Below are 23165 nucleotides of genomic sequence, written 5' to 3' on the forward strand. Positions count from 1 at the left end.
GTCCTGTCAATTCCTCTCTGTTGCAGGAATCCACATGGTCTCGGAGTTGTTTTCTGAAAATATACAAACATATTCTCAACCAAAAGTTAATAAAGGAATATTTTTTATAAATTTGACTTGGGATCCTTTTTCATTTTTTGCCCAAATGATTTTCCTCTGGCTTGTTTTGACACCATGTGTGTTTTTTCATGGGTGTCTTGCTGTTAGCATTACAATTAATTTTCTAAAGTAAAAATTTTCTAGATGTAATTTACTTACAGGATATTTTTCCTTACATGATATTTTTCTACTATCCCCCCTTTTTTATTTAAATATTAGGAGGCTTTTGAAAATTTTATAATGTAGTCTTGATAGCTTTTAAATTTTAATTTTTTGCACTAAAATATGACTGCTTTAGGTTCATTACATGTTATGCAATTTTACCATAAGATGAACTACCAATAAAAATTTTAGTTAACACTTTAGGAACAGCTTTTTGTCTAGTACAATTAATTTTTCTAGAATATTCAATTATTTCAATTAGCCAATTTAAATTAGCCTGAAAACTTGACTACTATTTTACTGTCAAATTTAATACTCTAACAACAATCTTATTTTACCCTGTAAATATTAGTGGAAAGGATTATTTGCCTTCTTGAGTAGGCCCTGAGCATTCCTGGTGGTAGGCTTCATTTAGATATCAAAAACCCACTTCCCCACACCATGGGTAAAGACAACTCAAATAAGTCTGTTGCAGTGAGAGGGCAGCTGCTGTCGGCCAAGTCTCTGTCTGTTACCCGGGTCCCAATTTGAGCTGGGCATGGGAAGTTAAGCAGCCATGGGGGCAGGAGACCTCCCTCAGAAGGGGTGAGGGTTCAGGCCCCTGCAAAGTTGGTGGGGTGATGGTCTGTGCCCCACCTCTGTTGACCCTCAAGTTCTCTCCTGATGGCCCCTCTGCGACTGTGCCTATCTTAGGTTGTTCCTTCCTTGAGGAATCTTACCTGTCTTTGGCTAACCAGCCATCCTCTGGGGCCAAGCAGGGTGATGTGAGGTTCAGTTCTGTCTCCTTGGTAGCCTATGCCCCCGTGGCCTCCATGCCCAGCACCTGCCTTGGGATCCCCTCGCCTGCTGATGGGACCCCAGCACTGATCACATATCTAGGGGAACCCGGGTTTCTTCTTCAGGGAGGGCCCAGCTCACCCCACTGGGCGAGAGACAGATCCATAGAATCAGTCATCACGAGGCTTCAACCTCGACATGAACAGAAAGCTCAGGCAACAGCTGTGTGCAATTGAATTGTGAGAAGAGGGTCCCTCTTGGCCAAAAGGGCAAGAGGGACCAATATAGAATGCTCAGGTGCCTTCCCAGGGGGCCCTCTACACAATGGAAGGGATTAAATCCTTTCATGTCCTTTTTAAATTGCTGCCAGACATTCAAAGAATTAGTTTGTAAGTTTGCTTGGGATAATTGTATATTATGCTGTTGTAATTCTAAAATATCAAGAGGTGTGTTACCTTTGTCTCCAAGCATCAAAAAGATGATTTTTTTATTGATCCCCAAGGGTGTGAGGTACTATTATAGGTAATGGGGGTCAGAGGAGACATCTTTATAAATCCTACCAATATACACAGTTGATAAAAGTAGGTCCACAGTTGAGGGTACACGAAACAAAGTTTATTCTTGCATTATTATTAACTAAAGGCCCGGTGCACAAAATTCATGCATGGTTAGGGTCCCTAGGCCTGGTTGGTGATCAGGGCCAATCGGGGCCTTCCAGCTGCCAGCCAGGGCCTTCATTCATTCTGTGCCACCCCCTGGTGGTCAGTGCACATCTTAGCAAGCTGGTTAACTCCCAGTCAGTTGAACTCACAAGGGGACAGTTTTCATATTAGCCTCTTATTATATAGGATTAGAGGCCCAGTGCATGAAATACATGCACAGGTAGGGTCCCTCAGCCTAGCTGGGGATCAGGACCAATCGGGGCCTTCTGACTGCTGGCTGGGGCCTCCAATCCCCAGCTGCCAGCTGCCGCCCGGGGCCTTCCTTCATTCCATGCTGCCCCCTGGTGGTCAGCACATGTCATCGCGAGTGATCTGTCTTCCAGTTGAACTCCTGTGGGGACAATTTGCATATGAGGCTTTTATCCTACCTAATAATAGACAAATATGCAAATTGACCGCACCTTCGCTACGCCCAAGCCACGCCCACCAACCAATCAGGATGAGTATGCAAATTACCCCAACAAAGATGGTGGCTAATTTGCATATCAAGACAGCTTAGAAAGAAGCCAAGAGATGCTGAAGGGAGCAAAGCTGCGGAGAAGCAAGCAAGCCGGGGGGAGGAGAAGGGAGAAGCGGAGGTGGGGCCGGGGGAGAAGGAAGGAGAGGGGGCAGGCTGGCGGAGAAGGCGGGCCAGGGGAGAAGGGAGGAGAGCAGGCGGGGCCGGGGGAGAAGGAAGGAGAGCGGGGCGGGCTGGCGGAGAAGGCGGGCCGGGGGACAAGGGAGGAGAGCAGGCGGGGCGGGGTAGAGTGCAGCAGAAAACCCTATTGCAGGATTTTTCCTGCAACGGGAACGCTAGTATGTGTGTGTGTGTGTGTGTGTGTGTGTGTGTGTGTGTGTGTGTATATATATATATATATTTTTTTTTAATTTGTATTACAATTGTAAACCTACTTTTGCCCACCCCTGTATTTTAAAAAAGGATGGGGATATTATGAAGATCTTAATGGCAAAAAATTAGAAACTGAGAAGAAATGGGTACATTCCTTGTCTACAAAAATGATCAAAATTAACTCTAGAAGAAAAAAATCAGAATAGTTATGTATTTATTTAAAAATTAAATTCATAATAAAAAGCTTTCCTACTACTATAGGAAATAAATGTGTAGTTTTCTCCAGATGGCTTTGCTGATGAATTCTTTCAAACATTTAGAGAAGAAATACTACAAGTCCTATACAAATATTGTGAGAAAAGGGAGCAGGAAGGAATGCTTTGAAACTAATTTTAGAAGGACAGCATTAGTATGATATCAAAACGAAATGAAGAACATTAAAGGGAAAGAATTCAGATAAATTTTGGGAAAACATGCATTTTATACACAATTGTGGGTGGCTATGACTGGAAAATAATTGAATTGCAGAGTTGAAATAATGGAGATAAAAACAATTAAATAAAAATTGAGGGCTCTCCACCCCCACACACATACCAGATTTTGAGGATAGTGTTCTCTGGAAGGGAGAATAAACTCTGATTAGAAGAAGTCCAAACAGGTTTATAAAAATGATAAAATTAAAGATGTAGCTAGCACAAGTTTGGCTATCAGAGGGGGAACAGGAGAGGGGAAGAGAAGTGAAGGCAACAAATAGCCTCATTTTACGTAGTCTAAAGTCGAGACTATCACAATATGACTTTTTTTTTTTTTAATAGAGCTTTATATGTCCAGCTGGCATGGCTCAGTGATTGAGCACCAACCTATGTACCAGGAGGTCACTGTTCAATTCCCTATCAGGGCATATGCCTGGGTTGATGGCTCCACCCCCAGTGGGGGGCATGCAGGAGACAGCCAATCAATGATTCTCTCTCATCATTGATGTTTCTATCTCTCTTTTCCTCTCTGAAATCAATAAAAAAATATATTTTTAAAAAATAATAAAAATACAGCCTTATATTGTGAGTAGCAGATGAAATATTTTCAGCCAATATGTAATCTAATTATAGGTTTGATTAAGCTATCAAGACTTAATAATTCAAGAGCAATGTATTTAACATCTATAACAAACTATTAAATATGTTCTCTTCTGGAGAGTGTTGTTTGTGGATAATTTGAATTATTTTTCAGCCATCCTAAAATAGTTACCTTTTTTAATTTAGAAAGCACATATATTATTTTTAAATTAAGAAAAACATAGTGAAACAGTATACTAGAAAAATTTAGAAAATGCTAGAGGATACTAATACTAGGAGATATGCCAATCAGCAAACCAATCATTCATTAAAGTAACAACCATCCTTTATTTAGAAGTAAAAGAGTGTACAAAAATTATGTGTTGAAGAATTATTTACTAAAGGAGTTTTCAACCAAACCCAGCAGGATAAATGCCTGTATACACACAACATACAAATTCCATACAAGTTGAATATACTTTCTGTCCTCTACAAGTATATTGCCTTGAACAGAATCAGAAGAATTACAAGTTTATGACTGTGGTCTTGAACAATTCTGAAAAGAGAATCCCAAAAGCTTCCTGTGCAACAGCTGCATATTTAAAATTATATGTCTTAATGTTAATTGACATTTAAAATATCAAAATATTTTAGATAGAGTGTTGGTCTGCCGACTAAAGGATTCCGGGTTTGATTTTGGTCAAGGGCACATACCTGGGTTGTGTGCTCTATCCCCATTGGGGGCGTGCAGGAGGCAGCTGATCAATGATTCTCTCTCATCATTGATGCTTTTCTCTCTCTCTCCTTCTCCCTTCCTTTCTGAAATCAATAAAAATATATTTTAAAAAAATCTAAATATAGAAATTTAAATTACTACTCTAAATGATAATTTCTAAATAAACCTGAAAGTATTAGCTTTTCAGTTTCACAAATCTTCAAATAAAATGATTTATTTTTAAAATTGATTTTAGAGAGTGGAAGTAAGGGGAGAGAGATAGAAGCATCAGGCATGTGCCATGATTGGGAATCAACCATGACCTCCTGGTTCATGGGTCAATGCTCAACTACTGAGCCATAACAGCCAAGCCAAATAAAATGCATTTTGATTATATGCCCCTCTTCCTAGCCAACTGTGCTAAAGTGCATTAATAAAAACAGAGTTTTGGTCAGACCAGTGTTCTCATGGTTTATTTTATTTTTAAGGACCTCTCAGTTATGACTTGAGCAGATGCCCTGCAAGTGTCCGGAAACCTCCCACACCACATGACTGCCTTTTAAAGAGATTCTTACAAAAGTGAAAAAGCAACTAAACCTTAAACAAAGACTAATAAGTTTTATGCCAGCCAACATATGACTCAAGAACAAAAATATCCAAGAACATTTCCCTTTGTTCCAAAAACATTAGTGGCTCCTTTATAGCCATTAGACTGGCTTTTAGATAGTTTTCCTTATTGCTATTGTTTTGGATCACATGGAAAGCATTTCATGAAAATAAAGAATATGTTTTCCATGCCTGTTTATCATGGAACTGCCAGGTCAGCCAGCAGCAATCCTGTCTGTAGAGCCTCCTAGAGTGATTTTTTCAGGTCCGTTCACATCAGCAAGCCGTTTCCATTCAGTGCCTTCTCATTGGGTTCAAGTTTATACTTTGAATATAGCGCCACATACTTCATGATGTCTTACCTTATGTTTCTTCTCTTTCTTGCTCCTAGCCTTTCTCATATATTCTTTCTCGGAGTATCTCTGACTCCTTCCCACTCCTAAAACTGATAACCTTCTAGCTCCTCATGTGAGCTGGAATAAATCTCCAATTCTGTTCTAGATTGGAGATTGACATGAATGCTGGCTAAGGTTCAGCAAGATTGTGCTGTGTGTGTTTTAGCAATCACTAAATAACTAGGTGTCCAAATGATGAAGGAAACAAGGATACAAAGTAGGAGAAAAGCATCCGATGTCCTCCTCATACTAAGCAAAGAACTTCAGACATTTATTTGGTGGTTATGTAAATTCAAGTAAACAAAAAGGAAAAAGTTTGTTTGAAAAGCCCAGACAACTTTTATATGATCCATCAAAACAAATATTTTATCTACTTTCGCAGAGAGAACTTTATTGAATCCTTAAACGATTGTAACTTAGTATTAGTGTAGTACTTATTATAACTAAATGTTTACCTGCCCACTTACTTTATCATACTCTAAACTTAATGAGCAGAAGGGTGAAGATGCCTATTTTTTTTTAATCCAGCAGAGTAACTAGCATTAGCAGGTAAACAACATTCATTCATAGATCCTGAATATATCTAATGTGTCTACTATGCAACAACATATATTAGAAAATGAAGAGCCCTAGCCAGTTTGGCTCAGTGGATAGAGCGAAGGCCTGCAGACCAAAGGGTCCCTGGTTCGATTCCGGTCAAGGGCACATACTGTGGTTGCAGCTCCTCCAGGCCTGGGCCGTGGTTGGGACTCATGCAGGAGGCAACTAATAAATGTGTTTCTCTCACATCAATATTTCTGTCTTTCCCTCTCTCTTCTACTTTCACTAAAAATCAAAGGGAAAATATCCTGGAGTGAGGATTAACAACAACAACAACAACAAAATGAACAGAGAGTTAGAGAGGCAATATCTTGGTAAAATCCTATCTTCATGAATTAAAGTCGTCAGGGCAATAACAAATTGCTACAAACGATTTTTTAACTGGATTCTCATATGCAATAATAGAAGGTAGAAGACAAAGATGAAATATAGACTGTTGAGAAGTACAGACTATGATTCAATGATCATGTTCCAAACCAAAATACCAAACATGTCAGGCAAAAGAAAGGCATTTTTGAACAACAACAAAAATTAAAAGAATATTCCTATAGGTATATATCTTAAGATAATTCTCAAAGAAATACTATTAATGGAAATATATTTTCATTAATAACATGGATCCCACCATGTTCTTAATAGCAACAGGGAAGATAAAAGGGAGGGGAAGTAGCGGTGGGGATCAATGAGTCTTGAAATCTATAATTAACTGGAAATGGATGTATGTGCAAAGAGAATCAAAGCAGAATTCTTGTAATGAAAAAAAAACCCATAAAAAAAGATAAACTAGTAAATACCCTGGAACAAAACTAAAATATCCTCTCACAAAATAAAATAGTGGAGGAAGGTGTATGAGATTGTTAAAGCTGAATTTCTCTAAAGGCATTATCTTATTTCATAGCATTGCCCCCAATTTTTTCTCCTCATTAGTTATGCATGTCCTTCATTGCTTCGTATGAGAGCAGAGTATTCTTGACAGAGACAATAAAACTAAGTAGTACCCACAACTTCTGCTGCTGAAAAGTTGTCAGATGATGGTGGGAAAAACACATGTTTAAACAGAGAAGAGAAAAATGCTCAGGAAGCTGTGACCTTTAGAAGTGACTTTATGCATGCAAATGGCAGACCAGGAAGACAGATGTTTTCTGGAAAGGGATCAGTATAAAGGGGGGAGGGTAGAAATTTGTTAATAGATGGAGTTTATTGTTTTAGGTTAAGTCTCAGTTCTCTGCTGTTTCCTGGAAGCATGGCCATCTGAGAAGCACTACCAGCTGCCACCGCAGACTCCTGGAGCAACTGTGGAATAGCAAATAGCTAGACTGTCCCTGAAAAAGTGCCAGTTTGCTTCTCTCTCCCCAACCTCCTCCACACACACACACACACACACACACACACACACACACACACACAGCATTTACTTTCACTGCATTTTTTAATTAGAAGAATGCAAATGTGTGTGTGTGTGTGTGTGTGTGTGTGTGTGTGTGTGTGTGTTTCTTTACTATACCAAAGTCTTATATGGATCTGCATAAGAAGAAAATAATCCTCTCTTTAGAGAGATAAACTGAACCCATCTCTACATCACAGGAAGGATTTAGATCTCAGTTCCCTGTTACAAACACAGTCATTAGAATACAAAGATAATTAAACAGTTTTCAAATCCATTGGGAAAGAATGGGATCAAATGTACCCCCAGCTGGCATGGGGAACCGGGAACTGGCATCTGTGGCTTATAATTCGAACCCTTATGCTGTAAGAGAAAATGCTCAGACTCTATTAGGGTCTATTTTCAATTGATCATTGTCTCTTTTCAGTTGTTTCACTTACCAGCCTTGTAATTAACCTTAACCTAGAGGTTTCATTTGCTGAAATGGATGGCATATTTTTGGCTGTGCTGTTTGAGGAGTAGAATGAGATCAATATAATCAATAAGATTAAAATAGAATGTATTCAAATTGTTCAAGGCAATTGAGCACGTTTGACATATGTTAGCATATTAAAGATGAGATTGAGGAAATAAGTTAATTCTAATTTATAATAATAATAAAAGTGCAAACCAAATGGAAAACATGCTACCCGAGGGGGAAAACATCTTGCAGAGCTTTCTTTTGCCTCACTAAACTGAGGTGAAAACTGTGCTGGGATTCCCAGTCCACTTGTTATCACTACCATCACTGGGTCACCTTGTCATATAGCACATTAGTTACACACATTTTTGAAGAAACTGCAATAATCAGTATACATCCAGGCAGGTTTCACTGTCATCTCTCCAAAACATTTATTGACCAAATGGAAGCAATTCAATGTATTAGCCAAGATTAGAACCTTCAGAGTTCAATCAATAGTTACAAAAAATACACATGGTGAGTCTAAACAAATATAAATTTAAGAAATATCAATAAAAGTAATAATAACTAATATAATGGAACTATTAAACATAAGCACATGTTTTGTGCAGACTGTCCTCTTAGGTAATGGACATGAAGTTGGAAGAGGCAGGTTAGTTATTTAGCCCATCAACCAGAAAATAAACTTTAATGAATATATCTGTGGATATGTCCTACCTTGAACATATTTTAGTAAGGTCAAATTCACTATTGCTCTTGCTTTTTCCCTTTCTCTATCACTTTCTGAAATGGGAGAATCAGAAACAAATTTAATGAAACAAATCATGAATTTTGCAAAATATTCTTCATTTGTTTTTTTGTATGGTAGCATTGAGGATGATCCAAAAGAGAGAAAAAAAAAAGGAGGTCATATAAATGGGTAAAACAATGTGTAGAAAAAATAGATCTAGATATAATTTACAAATAACCAGCTCCAAATGAAGGAGGCATTTTCATACAAATCATCATATGTCAAAAAAATGTACCATTTCACCTAATTTATAGAATAATGTTACTGATGCAAATAAACCAAAGTAAAAAAAGAAAGGAAGCAATAAAACCTGGAATGTGCTCATATTTTTTCTAATATTAGAATGCACTGGTTTTATGATATTAATAGACCTAAACAGCTTTTACTAGTATCACTCCCATGTCACAATGTGTTGACACATTATGTATTTTCTAACACATTTGGAATGCAAGGTTTCCCTAGTGAATCTCAGTATCTCAGAGGATGAAAACAAAATCTGAACACTGTCAGAAACATCCAAATCTGCTCTAATATAGAGACTCAACGGACTGCCCAATTGCCTTGAGATGTTCGTTATTTAAAAAGAAATAAACCATTTTAAAGTTTTCACTTATCTAATTATTTAACTTTCATTTTTGGTATACTGATATCATGTTTGCGGTGCCTCTTGTTTCTCAGGACACATAACCGACCCAATTATCAGGAAATGGGAACTTGAATAAATAGAAAGATTATGAAGAAAAAAGTAATTAAGTCATGAAATGTTACATTAACCACTGCTAATAGTTTCTGTGAAGTTCCCTCCAATATTGTCTCTCTGTGCATACATATATGGAGAAAATAAATGTGCCTATATGTTGATTAATATTCCTTGAACACCTGATTTTTAATAGCTACATTCTAGCCAATACAGTATTTAGATTTAATAAATCTCTATAGCTTAATAAATCCCTCTCTCTCTCTCTTTCTCTAAGTATGTCCTCAGTTGAGGATAAAAATAATAATAAAATACATTTTTTTTAAGATTAGGCTCTAATATCACATGTTGAAGAAAACTCCAAATTACACATGCATGCACATACACAACGTGTTAATTTCAATTAATAACCTAAGATGTAGGAAAAAAATTAACTGAGTTTAACTATAACAGAACCATTTCCACAATCTATAACAGAATTTAACTGTAAATCAGATCATGGGGCTGAAGTTTCAAGTCTCCGGACCTTCAACAAGCAGACAACACAGAGCAAAAGAAAGGTTTACTCTGTAATAAAAGTCAACAATTTCACTTAAAACACAGTAGCAAAGCAAGGCTTCTAACACAGCCATCATGGGTGAGAAACACTTCCTAAAACGTGAATGGAAAAAGCTGCAGCTTATCACTCCCTAGGCCCGTGGTCGACAAACTGCGCCTTGCGAGCCACATGTGGCTCTTTGGCCCCTTGAGTGTGGCTCTTCCACAAAATACCACGGCCTGGGCGAGTCTATTTTGAAGAAGTGGCATTAGAAGAAATTTAAGTTTAAAAAATTTGGCTCTCAAAAGAAATTTCAATCGTTGTACTGTTGATATTTGGCTCTGTTGACTAATGAGTTTGCCGGCCACTGGCCTAGGCTATGAATTATCCTAGGGTCTTGGGAGATTGGGACAAACCAATTGCTTGGTATGGACTCTGCAATACCCATTATCACCAAGTGACAGTGTCCAAGCTGCTTGAGCACTGGAGTTGGTTGAAGTCACTGTCAGAACCTCTAAACAGAGAAAGTAAAATGCAGGGAAATAGAGATACAAAAGGGAAAATTAATTTCTATCTAGAATGAGTCACAACCACAAAGACTCATAAACAAACACGATGCCATGAAAGAAAACCTAATTGACATCATTTACTCCAAACTAAATTAAGTAGCCACATAAAATTTATTTTTATTAAAGTGCAAATTCAGTCTTCAAAAGGAAGTGGATGAATAATATTAAGAAAGCATTTAATTAAAATTATAAAGTACAAACAGAAAGAAATTAAAGATACATGAATATAGTGAAGACAGAAGTCATGGAGATGTTGTGTGTGTATAGGGGGGTGGCTAGGTGTGTGTAAAAGAAAAGTGAGGCTTCTAAGATAAATGTAACAAGAATTTAAATGATTGAACAGTGGGTGTAGCAATATTTTAGCAGAAATGACTGCAACATTTTAGAATTAAGAAAATATATGAGGCTTCAAATTGAAGGCACACTCTAGCTCACTCTAATACACTCATGTGCTATGAATACTAGACTGCGTCAATGGGAAAAGTTTAGAAATAGCAAAATAACGAGATGCAGAAAAGTGTTCCAAGCTTTAAATCCTCATCTGTAGTATAGAAATAGATCAGATATCATAAAATATTTTTAAAACCACAATCAGTATTGCATTGCAACCTATTCTGCTGTCTGCTTTAAGCCAGGGATTCCATCTTCCCACATTCAGAACAGAGGTTTTGAATACATTAAACATTAAAATTCAATTTGTCAAAGACCATTGCATCTGAATACAGTTATCATTAGATAGTGAAAGTGAGACTATTAGTGGCCCTGCCAGTTGAAATTTATCCTGTTCAAGGAAGAGGAAAATGTAGTTGGAACAGAAAAAAGAAAAGTCCGATGAGAAAGGAAAGAAATGCTTATTGTAATTTTTCAAGCCACATACTTCATGTATCTAAATTACTTTTTTAATATTTTAATAATTTAAACACATTTCATATTGCAAGGCTCTGATCACTATTTAGGACAACTGGAGGGATATTTATAAAGAGAGCGGTAACAAACTCAAGAGTAAACACTGCCCATGGGGCCTGAAGGAGTTAATATAACTTCATAGGAAATTAACTTCACAGAAGACAATACTTTAGTTTTAAGCGCTTATGACTTTCCTTTCTATCCTGATGAGGGCCAAAGATCCCATTAACGTTACCATTTGCCTTATAATACAGTTAGTTTAGATTATTTTGTTTTGGGCAAGGCAAGAAAAAATCAGAAAACACAACATAGAAATTACCAAGTGACTATCTTAAAGTAATTTGTCGCAAACATCTAATGTGCATCTCATCTCTTCCCCTTCTTTGCTGGGATCTATCCCCTTTCAGTATATATAATTTGGACACTAAAATTAAACTGAAGAAAAATTTTAAAATGTAAACAATTGTAATATCACATATTAGACTTCCATCTAATTATATAAAAGTGTGGGATGGTTAACTCAATGAATAAAGAAAGCAGAGTTTTTGAGAAATCCACAGCTATGTTCTTTCTGATATTTAAAGTGCTGACAGGACCAAAAATATACCTGGGAACATCACAGTACAGCTGGCAAAAGTCAAGGGAACAGGTATTTAAGTGGTAAACAGTAGAAGGTCACACACTAGTGATTGCACACACATATGCTGTAAACCAACAGGATGTCAGGAGGGAACATAGAATTCAGCCAAGCTAATACAACAAGGAATCTCTGCACAAGCATACCATTGAACCTAAGTTATAACACAAAATATTTACTGGTCCCTGTCTTTAATAAGTCTGTTCTCACAAGCAGTGAAAGAGAATGTAAAACAGGTGCAATTTTCCCTGATATATTATTTGCACTATCCAAAGATCACCTTACACTTAAGTTGTATATTTTTTATTTTATTGTTGACAGTATTACAGAGGTATCCCATTTCCCCTCCCTTTATCCCCCTCTGCCTAGTGCCTACCCACCGTCCCAGGTCTTTACCACCCTATTATTCATGTCCATGGGCTATACATATCCTATCTAATAAAGAGAGAATATGCTAATTGACCATCACTCCATCACAAAGATGGATGCACTCACAGCTAAGGCCAAGTTCCATAAGGAGCCTTAACGAGCAATCAGCAGGGACCTGAGGCTACACCAGTGATGGTGAACCTATGACACGCATGTCAGCACTGACATGCGTAGCCATTTCTGATGACACGCGGCCGCTGAGGCGGCTGCATGCCGAGGATGAAACATTTGCTGCTCCTGAGGATGAAACAGTTGCAAAATAATGTTTTTTCCTCAAAGTGACACACTACCCGAGTTATGCTCAGTTTTTTGGCGAAGTTTGACACACCAAGCTCAAAAGGTTGCCCATCACTGGGCTACACCCTTCCCTGCCCCCATGGGGCTTGACAGGGGACCTCAGGCCATGCCTCCCACCCAGCACCAGGCCAGGGTACCTGAGGCTGTGCCCCCCTACCTGGCTGGGCTTGATGGGAGACCTCAACATGTACCCCCAGTGCTGGGTCAGGGGAACTCAGGCTGCGCCCCTGCCCAGCGGGGCTTGACAGGGACCTCAGGCTGTGCCCCCCCCCCCCCCACCTGGCGGGGCTTGACGGAGGACCTCAAGGCACGCCTCTGGCCCTAGTCTGGGCTGGGGGAACCTCAGGCCACGCCCCCTGTCCTGGTGTCGGGACAGGGGACCTGAGGCTATGCCCCCTGCCCTGCAGGGCTTGACAAGGGTGGGACTGGCGAGGTCTGGATCTAGCCCAATGTGGGGGGGGAAGGGGGCGGCCGGGTCTGGGTCTCACACGATTTTAAGGTGCATGTGGATGGGCGGGGACTTGACTCTGGGTCCCTTAGTGTGCCCCAGACTCTGACAGGAGGAAGGTTTTCATATACATTTTACTAATTTTCTTTCATCTATGACACTTCTATTATAGAGAAAGGGCAAATAGCAATATTAAATTATTTCCTCTTATCAATCTCCTTTTAATGTGCATGAATTTTGTGCACTGGGTCACTAGTAAGTAAATAAGTTCTTCGGTTTATCTCTCCCACTCCAACATGTCAGTCTGTTTCAGGCCTCCATTTTTTAAGTCTTATTTTGTTGGTCAATTTGTTTTGTTTATAAGATTCCACAAATAAGTAAAATCATGTAATTTTTTTTTCACAGATTGGCTTATTTCACTTAGCATAATAGTCTCCATCCACACTGTCCCAAAGGGTAAGATATCCCTCTTTTTTACACCCACGTAGTATTCAATTGTGTAAATGTCCCACAGCTTTTCTATCTAATCACCCACAGATAGGCACTTGGTTTATCTTCATATCTTAGCCATTGTTAACAATGCTGCTGTGAACATAGGGGAGCATATATTCTTTCTGGTTGGTGTTTCCATGTTTTTAGGATATATTCCCAGAAGTGGGATCGCTTTCCATTTTTAATTTTTTTATGAAACTCCGTACTGTTTTCCATAGTGGCAGCAACAGACTGCATTCCCACCAGCAGTGAACTAGTGTTCCCTTTTCTCCACATCCTCACAAGCACTTGTTGTTTGTTGAATTATTGATGACAGCTATTCTGACAGGTGTGAGGTGATATCTCATTGTGGTTCTGATTTGCATGTCTCTGATGATTACTGACTTTGAGCATTGTTTTATATGTCTCTTGGCCATTTGTATGTCCTCTTTGGAAAAGTGTCTATTCAGGTCCTCTGCCCATTTTTTAACTTATTCTCTGGAGTAGAGGGATATTTTCATTTATGTGAGCATTTACATGATAATTGTACTGTTTTATATCCATAAGTTCCCATCCTTTTTGACTAACCTGTGGAGGTTAACCAATGCTCTTTCTTGTAAACTGATCAATTTCACAAATGAAAAGCAATGGAAAATAAGGAGCACAAAGAGGCACAATTAGAGCTGAAAAAAAAGATTTAAACCTGTTATTGTGATGAGTCCCAGTGTGGGGACAGAGTATAAATTCTAAAGAAAAAGGCGCTCCACAAACAATGTTGTGCAAGCAACTGATGTTTTGAAACACAAGAGCATGAGTTACTTGTCCTTTACATAGAGGGTCTCATATACCCAAATCTCGCTTTATATTTTGTATATAATATTCAGCATCTGCTGAGTGTATTATTTATTCTGCTTTGCAAAGTCATGCACCAAGTTGGAATTAGTTTTCTAGTGGAATACATGTCCCAGCTAACCCTGAAGCAGGACTATTATCATCTCCTAGATTTTAGGGTCTAGATCACTAAACAAAACCCTACCCCAGCTCATGTGAAGTAAATGGACAGTTCATTAAACCGTCGGCAATAGCTCCTGATGGATGCCTGCCCCGCTCTGAGCAAGCCATACAGGCCTCCATGACAGAATTGATCTCCCAGTCAATCTGTTCCTCCAGTTCATTGCTCCTCCTTGGTGCTGTGGATTATTTACTGGATCAGCAGAGGAAGATCTAGGTCAGGTCTCTACTGAGACTGTTGTCGTTAGTACTGCCGTACCTGTACCTGGAAGCATACGAGCTCCACTGGCAGTCAAGGATTATCTCAGCTGATATACTCAAGCTATGCTTTATCTAAGGGTTAAATGCATTATTAACTTCAGCACTTTTGAGTATCAGTTGAGTGATGACTGAGTAGAGTTCAGGATTAGGCTTCTGGCTGAACCTTATGTTTTCTCACACTTCATGTATTTGGATATTTGCTCATTTTTTGTTTTGTTGTTCTGTGTTCTTCCATATTTCTCTGCCCAAACTTCACTCATTTTAAGCTGGGGATGAGCTTTTCTAATAAATGAAACTGTAGCGATATATCAGGGACCATTGATGTGTTAGTGGCAATCACTGATCTTTGTTATTCTCCTTTGTTACAGATAATAGATGTGCATTTTAGGGGAAACTTCAAAGGCCTCCCCCTTTGCTGTTCAATACAAATTGCAGAAATATTAATTCAAGCATTTGTAGTGTAAAGTGTTTCTGGATATAAATCCTTGTAATACTCCTATCACCTCCTCCCATTCTAGTCCAGATTATACTATGTTCATGAATGTATATTGTACTCCCACAAAAGATTAATAATTTTAATTGTTTGCCAACTAAAATATTGCAATTATGCAAAAAATATGTCTAGAACAAAGGCTCCAGAAAGAAAGCTGAATGATTATTATAAACAAACTTGTTGGTTCCTTCAAATCTGATTCGGTCAGTAGTCTTGTTCTTTCATTCATTCATTGAAGTAAAATATACACCTATTACCTGTAAGGCGTTATTGTGATTATCAACATTAGATATCATCTAGTGAACAAATTCCTTATAAAATATTGGGGGTGGTAGGGATAGAGAATAAAGGCAGGGTCAAACAAATCCAAAGGAAATTTTAATAGTGTGGTGATTTCAGTGTTCCTAACCCAATTCATATCTCATAAACCATGTTGCACATAATTTAAAATGAATTTTATATGAGCACACGCAGAAATTCTACTTTAACATCTATCTACCTTATTAAACGGATTAGAAAGCTTAAAATGACCTTTCCTCCCTCAATTTCTACATATAATCAAACCACAAACTATAGTAAGGTCAAACTTCTAACTATTTCTTTAAAGTGGCTTCCTTTCTCTCCAGAACCTTTAAAGTAGTTCAAGTGCCTTTAGTTGGGGTACTGGTGCACTAGCAGGGACTATGTGTCCACATCCACCACTAACTCTCCACTATGAACAATCTTATGAGTAGGGAAAGAAGTGATACCAACTATGTACCATTCATTATCCAACCGGAAAGGGCTTGATCCTGATGAAGGAGGTCATTTATGATACTTTCGTTTTTGGCCCCTCTGAAACCATTGGCTCAGCCATACAAGTCCCCATTTGTTTTTGTGCAAAGAGAATCAGAGTGATTAGTTTAGGTCTTGCAATGTTATATAAATAGTAGGAGCTCAAGTTTGTGAAAATCAAAGCAGAACAAATGTTACTTAGCACCTTTGTCTTAAAAAGATGGTTATATCAGAAGCCACAGTCCATGTGCATTGGTTCATTTCCTTCTAAGTCCCAATTATAGAAATTGGAATTGAATTATATTGGTGAACCAAACATAATGTTTTATATACAGTATATGCAGAATCATACTGTGTTATCCCTGATTTATTTTACATATTAAATTAAGGTATCTCAATAATTCAATGTAAATTCACTAAAACAGGGGCTCTGAGAGGTCAGGGTTTTTGTTTTCAGGCTTTTGTTTTTGTTTTTAAATTTGGTTTGCTTTTGCATTCTTAGTTCCTAGAAAGTGTCAGGCACATAATAGGTACTTAATAAATAGATGTTGAGTGAACAAATACATCTAAATATTTTTTTCTCCATCCATGACAAATAACATTCTGAAGAAAAATCTTTTTCACAAATTTCCATTTTCTTTCATTTCTCCCTTTTGCCTCAAAATGGGAAAATTAAGAACACTTTAGGAAACATGGTGTAAAATTACCACCACTATGGGCTTATAAAATCCAAAATGCTATGGACTCTTCAGCTGTCAGTAACAAAAATCCAACTCAAAAGAGTTAATAAGCAACTAAATTATTGTTTCACAAAGCTGACAAAAACCCAATGATATATTTTTTCAGACGTGACTGAATAAATGCTCATATTATGTTCTCAGGGATCTGACTCATTTTTCCCCCTCTCAGTCATGTTTTTCCTTTCATTGACTTTATTCTTGGGCAGACCTCTGCACATGGATTCAAATGTCAGTGGCATCTCCAGGATCACATGACATTGCAGTTTGAGTTTCCAGAGAAAGAGAAAACATGCTTATTGATACATTACTGTGGTCAATGTCCAAGGAGAAATAAGATGGTCTAAACATAGTTTACATATACAGCCCTGAGCCAACCACTGGGCTGCTAAGCCCGGGATGCCAGCTGATCCTGGCTGAAGGGAGAAAGTGAGAGGAAGATTAGCTCCACCCTGGAGCTAGGTAGACACAGAAGCATTGTCAACCACTCATAGCCCAAAAGACACGGCAAAATCTCATTCTTGCTTTCTTCTCTGGTCACATATCATCTCTCTTTCTAGTTCCCTTCTCTGTGTTCCAAATAGATTGACTTTGTGTTTTCCTCCTAAATTCATCAACGTGCATTCACCCCTGAAAGCTTCTACACAGGCTGTTCTATCTGGAATATTCTTCCTTCTTCTATTTCCTTCATCCTGACTAGCTCATATTATTTGGCGGTCCTCAATTAAATGATTACTTTGCCATGGAAGCAATGGATGGTTTTCTAGCTTAGGCAAGGTCTCTTGACACATGCTTTGTTAGAAAATGCATATGCTTCTTTTCAGAACTTGTCATTATTGTAATAACTTATTTTCAAAATATTTGTTAATTTTTTATTCCTTTACCTGCAGGACAGCATTCTTCTACCTCGTCATCTTCCTCAGTATTGCTCCAGCATGTGGCACACTGACTGTCTAGCACATGGTAGGCACTAAAAATACTTATTGAGTCAAAGAAAATGAGTCAAAGGAGTGATTGGATTAATTAAATATAGACTAACTGACTAGTCCAGAACATTTTTTTTCAGTAAAGATATAGATAGTAAAAAATGTAGCCTTTGCAGCCACATTCAGTTTCTTTTGCATATTCTTCTTTGGATTTTGTTTGTTTTTTTTTTTTTTTTTGGTCTTGTTGGAGTTTACTTATGAGTGGATGGGGATTGATTGGAAGTAGGCAGGGTTTTTACAATCATTTAGATATAAATAATATTCCAGATTTGGCCTGTTAGTCATAGTTTGCCTACCTTTGCATTAATATACCAGTAGTTATGATACTGTCTGTAATTGCATAACGATAATGAGATTCTATCTCGTGCTCTTTTATCTTTTGCTTTACTTCTGTTTCAGAGATGTGCACTTTTATAAATACCACTTTCCTTCCCAGCACCTAATCCAGGATCACATTGTTGTGCTCTCTTTTCAAACCGATTTGTTACCAACTTTTCCTCCCTATAAATGCCTGTGCGTTTCTCCTAATCTCCTGCTGTCCGTGCCACACTGCGCCTTTCTCGTTCCTTAGCCAAGTGCACCTGCTGCCCTGGCTTCTTATTGCTGTTTCAAATTTTTATGCTGCATCATCATCCCTTCTGCTTTCTGCAGTAATATTTCAGTAGAAGGAGAAATGTTTATTTAAAATAAACTGAGTAAAACAGACATTCCTAGATTCTGACACCAGAGAAATAGCATGCCATCTGCCCTCCATAAGGAGCTCTTTGCCTGAGGGACAAAACCGTATCACCCAGGTAAGCTCTTACTAATGTGTAAATTGTACTGCAATGTACAAATTGTGGTTGTCATTCTAGACCTCCTGTCCTTTTGCTGCCCTCAGTTCTATGGTACATAGATAATCCTTTTTTCTAGTGTATATATTTTGACATCTCTTCCCCTGGAATACAGCAGCCACTAGTCTTATAAATGGAAAACTTAGAACATCTCTCTCATTATTTTCTTGTGCCTTCAGTTGCTCAGTATGTATAGTAGGATTTTTAAGGTAAAAAAAAAGCACATTTTATGTACCACTGTTACATAATTAGAGGTTAATAAGGTGAAACGTAAAACATACATTGGCATTTTAAATGCCATCCTTGGTAAATGCATTATTTGTAAAAATAAGTGAGCATGCTATGTCTTGCAAACTTCAAAAAAATAAATCTGTCATCACCTTACTCAATAAAGAAATATAAACTATGGGAAAAATAAATTGTTTCTCAATATTTACATTAGACATCTATAAACAACACATAGTTAAATAGCTCTTCATCCAATATGACAAGATTTATATTAAGATGAATTTTACATATAATAAATTTCAGAGAACTTAAATTGATGAGTTTCTATAAATGCAAACACCTATGTTAGGACCAACACAATTAAGATAAAATGTGTTTTCATTCCTCCAGAAAGTTTTTTTTGCCTACTTCCAATCAATCCCCATCCACTCATAAGTAAACTCCAATATTATTTCTATCTCCACAGAATTCATTTTGTTTCTTTTTCTGAACTTCATATAAATTGAGTCATAGAGTATATTTTATTTTGTTTCTGATTTTTTTATTCACCATAATGTTTTGAGATTTATTCATATGTTCTGTATTCTAAAGGTCCATTCCTTTCATTGCAGAGGATTATTGCATTGTGTTAATAATGGGTCATAAATGAACCCCAATTACTTCATTCATTACTCAGTTGACAGAGTTTTGAGCAGGGAGGGTTTTGTTCATTATTAATGAAGTTACTGTGAACACTCATGAAGAAGTTTTTTTGGTGGACCTACGTGTTTATTTCTCTTGGTAGAATACTTTGAAGTGTGTTTGCTGCATTATAGGGTCGGTGTACCTTCAACTTTATAAAATATTGCCAAACCCTTTTTCAAAGTGTTGCAGCATTTTACATTCTCATCATCAATGTTTGTGCGATTCAGTGAGTGGCTCCGATTCTTGTAAAATATAATGCTTGTAGTATTTTTAATTTTATCCTTTTTATTAGTTGTAGGATAGTTTCATATGCATTTCTCAGAGGACTATTGATGTCAAGTATTTATGCAAGTGCTTATTGGACTGTCATAACATCTTTTGGAATTTCATATTATCTCCTTATGTATAACCTGAATATAAATATCTGGCATACATAACCTTGACTTGCTTATCCATTTACTTGAGTTTTAAAAGCAGTAAAAATATTTTTAAGTATGCTTTCTATTTTAGAACAATTTTAGATATACAGTAAAATTGCTAAATAGTACAATGTTTCCTATAGACTTTACATCTACTTTCCCCTATGAAGAACATCTTCTGTTAGTATAGAACATTTGCCACAATTAATTAAGCAATATTAATGCACTGTTATTAACTAAAGTTTATACATTTTCATATTTCCTTTCCTCCTCCTAAGATCCTTTTTTCTGCTTCAGGATCCCATTCAGGATCCCATATTACATGTGACAGCTATGTCTCCTTATGCTCCTCTTGATTGGGACCATTTCTCAAGCATTTTATATGGCTGTGGTTGTTTTGAGAAGTCCCAGTCAAGGATATTGTGCAATGTTCCTCATGTGGAATTATCTAATATTTTTCTCATGACTAGACTGGACTTATATATAATTAGAAGACCACGAAGATAAAATACCGTTTCATCACATCATATGATACATACTTACTATCTATCCAGTTATTATTGTTGGTGTTGATTTTGATGTTTTGGCTGAGGTAATATTTGTCAAGTTTCTCAGAAAAGTTACCACATAACTTCCCCCACTCATTCCTTATCATGCATTTTGGAAGAGACTCACTATACACAGCCTAAAATTAAACGGTAAGAAGTGATATGCCACCCTGAGGAAATGGTTTCCACATAAATTATTTGGAATTCTTTGAAATTGAAGATTTGTGCCTTTCCCCAATTATTTATAGATTCAATAATTTATTTTTATCAGTATGGTCTCATGGACATGTATTTAACACTTTGGGTTATAATACTTTACATATTCTGCTGCTCAAATGTTCTAGCTTTGGCTTCTGTGACCTTTTTTAGTTGGTCTCTGTGTCCCTTAGACATACTCCCTCACTTTGTGTGTATGTGTGTGTTTATGGTTTATTTGTTTGTTTATTTAAAATGAATACTTTATTTTTAGAGCAGTTTTAGAGTTACAGATAATTGAACAAAAAACATAGAGCGTTTTCATTAGTGAGGTACATTGTTATAATTGACTAAAGGCCTGGTGCACGAAATTCATGCACAGAGGGTGTGTGTCCCTCAGCCCAGCCTGCACCCTCTCCAATCTGGGACCCCTCGAGGGATGTCAGACTGCCCATGTAGGCCTGATCCCGGTAGGCCTTGTTCCCCCCAACTGCTCTCCCCTGCAGGCCTGGGTTCCCCGCAACTGCCCTTCCCTGCAGGCCCGGTCACCCCCAACTTCCCTTCTCTGCCGGCTTGGTCACCCCTAACTGCCCTCCCCTGCAGGCTTGATCACCTCCAACTGCCTTCCTTTGCAGGCCTGGTCCCTTCCAACTACCCTCCCCTGCTGGCCATCTTGTGGTGGCCATTTTGTGTCCACATGGGGGCAGCCATCTTGTGTGTTGGAGTGATGATCAATTTGCTTATTACTCTTTTATTAGATAGAATAAGCCAATCTGGATATGTCATTAGCTAAAACCCATAGTGTAGAATAGAGTCCACTTTTTGAGTTGTGCATTCTGTGGGTTTTGACAAATGCATAATGTGTTGCATTCACCATTACAGTTTCATACAGGATAGTTTTAGTACCTACTAGTAAACATCCCCTGTGCTCCAACTATTTTTATTCCTCTCCCTATCTGGCAGATTGTTCTGTCTGTGCAGTTTTTCCTTTTCTAGAATGTGTTATACAGTTGGAATCATAAAGCATGTAGCCTTTTCAAATTCTCTTCTTTCACTTGGCAATATGCATTGAGATTCCCCCATGTCTTCTGCAAATGGTTCCCTAATTATATGCGTAGCTTTGTAAGTAACTGCAAACTGCTTTTAAAGTAGCTGTAGCATTTTGCATTCTGACCAGCAACGAATGGGAATTTGTTGTTCCATATCCTTGCCAGCATTTGGTGTTATAGGCGTTTTGGGTTTTAGTCATTCTAATAGCTGTGTTGTGGTATTTCACTGTTGCTTTAATTTGCAAATGCTAAATGATATATGATGCTAAAAATCTTTTCATATGTGTATATGTATTTTTGATCACTCCTTACTTTTTGGTACTGTAGGATATTTCAGGCTTATCTTATGTATTTCCTGCCTCAGTTCTAGAATTAGTCATTTCCTTTAGGGAATCCTATTTTTTTCCCATGAAAAAAATAGTATTAGAAACCAAAATATGTGTTTCTACATGCTTATTACTACTGGGGCGTCATTGCTCTTCAGCCATCTCAGTTGACAGAACAAGGACATTCATATGTGTATAAATATAACCTGTATAGATATACATAACTATATTTATTGCCATGTGCAACCATTTTCAACTACAGTAAGCCAAGCGTGAGTTCATACTGGTGTCTCCAATGCTACTACCTTACTACATGGTTCACTCTGTCCTCCTGCCCTTGCTCAACTCTAATTCTCACTTTATCAGTACAACACCTGGCTCCCACAATCTGTTGACAATATACTTATTTATTCAATACAGTATTCTGTATGGGGGTATCAGAATTAACTGTTATCTCCAGGTGAAACAACTTTATCAGCTCGAGTACAGTAGTTATGTACAGTTGTTTTGGCCTTTATTCTTATAGAGTCCACTCTTTCCAAAATTACCTAAGTCAGTACTTTTTCTCCTGACTCCTTTCAGTTAGATCATTTCGTATGTTTGTAATACAAATAGATTGTTTGATCACATTCTTAATGTCACTTTCTCAGAAGCCCATACCTCCTAAATGATATTTTTAAATTTGCCTACATAAACATTTTATACTTTGTGCTACAGAGTTCTGTGGGTTTTGACAAATGCATCGTGTCATGCACCCTCCATTACAGTTTTATACAGAATAATTTCATTACTTTAAAAAAATCCTCAGTGCTTCATTTATTCAACCTTCCACTTTAAACTCCTAGAAACCTCTGTTCTTTATGCTATCTCTATAATTTTGCCATTTCTGAAATGTCAGATAATTAGAGTCATACAGGCTACAATATGACTTTGCAGTATGACTTCTTTCACTTATTGACAGGTATTTGATATTTATCCCAGTCTTTTGGTGGTTCGATAGCTAATTTTTTATTGATAAATAATAGCCCATTGTTTGAC

This window comes from Cnephaeus nilssonii (genome assembly GCF_951640355.1).
Source record: "Cnephaeus nilssonii genome assembly, chromosome: 2".
NCBI lineage: Eukaryota > Metazoa > Chordata > Mammalia > Chiroptera > Vespertilionidae > Cnephaeus > Cnephaeus nilssonii.